General features: G+C 38.6%; 1 pseudogene across 1 annotated transcript; it reads right to left on the bottom strand.

Moving 5' to 3' along the window:
- Nucleotides 1–463: 463 nt before the first annotated feature.
- On the bottom strand, nucleotides 464–1,512 carry LOC147482758 (dehydration-responsive element-binding protein 1B pseudogene; annotated as a pseudogene). Its single transcript, XR_015205821.1, has one exon. The product of XR_015205821.1 is annotated as a dehydration-responsive element-binding protein 1B pseudogene (transcript).
- Nucleotides 1,513–1,843: the final 331 nt, after the last annotated feature.

Genomic DNA, 1,843 nt, shown 5'->3' with positions numbered 1-1,843 from the left:
ATGCTCATTACTTTGGTATAACTTATTCATGCTCATGTTTACTGGTGAGAAAAATATTGGCAGAGACTTAGAGTGTGAGGTAAATTATTGGAGAAGAATTCAAAAAAAATTTTTTTTGAAAGAAATAAGAATAAGTAAATAACTTTTTTTGTTTTGGGTAAGCCTAATAAAAAAAGAGCCATATAAAAACTTAAATATGTTTAAAATAATTTTATTTATTTATTTTAAAATTGGGGTAGCCGACTGTTTTTATAGGCTTGTCCAAAATCACCCGTCATAAACTGTCCCCAATATTTAACTAAATAATTCTATGTTGTTTAAACCTACGCATGCGATTCTATGATTAGATTTCATCTTGGCCAAGGCTTCTTGATGGCGTTCAAGGAGCTTGAAACGAATTGTTATTTACTGAAGAGTTGAAGACACTAGAGAGTTGAAGAAGTACAAAACTATAGCATGTAAGTTGCTAGAAATCCAATATTTACTGTAGATTTTCTGTGTCATCAGTATATAAATTTACATTCAGAAATACAACAAAATTTGGAAGAACTTAACAAAAATGAATTGATTCGCCACCTTCTGTATGATATTTTGATGTGTAGTACACTGCAGATCACTGAGATCAGTCGGACCACAACGAGAGATCCAGGGTCCAGGCCACGTCATCAAAATCAAATGATTTCTGCTTACTGTGCGTCAGTAGCAACCCTTCCGCCATGCTGTCAAGTAGACTTGGCATATCAAACATTGCCTCCTCGTCCCAAAATATCTCTAAACTTGAAATTACTGGAAGTATCTCTAAATTTGAAATTACTGGAAATACCTCTAAACTCGAATTTACTGGAAATTCCTCTAGAGTTGAAATTACTGGAAGTATCTCTAAACTTTTGATACATTCCAACTTGACATAAGCTGTTGAAATGGATGACGTGAGCAAAGGGGATGAGGCTGACGTGAGCAAAGGGGATGAGGCTGACGTGAGCAAAGGGGATGAGGCTGACGTCACATCGGTTGGACGAAATGCTCGAGCAGCTTGAGAAGCTGTGGATTTGATATCTTCAGCTGAGGATGACTTGGGTCGCGGTAGAAGCCAAGCTGAATCCGGGAAATTGAGTGGCGCAAACTTCCCTCTAAGCGCAAGCGCCGCCACGTCGTAAGCTGTGGCTGCCATTTCAGGTGTAGAATGTGTCCCAAGCCAAATTCTAGACTTCTTGTTCTGCTCACGAATTTCACACACCCATTTACATCCATTTCTCTGTCTCACACCTCTGTAAATTGGGTGCCGCGTTTCTTTAAACTTGGTTCGACCTGCGCTTCTCTTGTGACTAATTACAATCGCTGGAATATCGCTAGCAAGATGTAAGGAGGCATACAGTTCATCAGCTGTAGATAAAGAGGACGTTGTTGAAGAACAATCATATTGCGGATCCATATTTATTTTCTGGTGATTCAGTGTTTGAAGTTTTATTACTTTGCAATAGAAACAGAGAAATTTTGTGTGTCCTTTTGAAGGAAAAAGGCCTTTTGAAGGAAAAAAGGCCTAGTAACTCAAAAGAATTACTAAAAATTCCCTTTTCATTATCTTATTTTCCAAATAACTCCATTACCCTAACCACCACCGACCACCACCACCACCACCACCACCACCACACTACCACCATCACCAAAGGATAAGATACCATCAACGACTTTCAGACGTTATTACACGGCTAATTGGTATCCAGGGTGGGGGCACATAAATATCTCAAGATTTTTACTGCTATTATATAGAGAGCGACTCTCAAAAACAAATCGCCCGAACAATTAAGGCTAAATCTATGGTGCGCAGGTATGGTATGCTATC

Source organism: Coptis chinensis, chromosome 8, assembly GCF_015680905.1.
Source record: "Coptis chinensis isolate HL-2020 chromosome 8, ASM1568090v1, whole genome shotgun sequence".
Taxonomy (NCBI): domain Eukaryota; kingdom Viridiplantae; phylum Streptophyta; class Magnoliopsida; order Ranunculales; family Ranunculaceae; genus Coptis; species Coptis chinensis.
The sequence above is the reverse complement of the archived record's forward strand: the minus strand, read 5'-3'. Positions and strand labels throughout refer to the sequence as shown.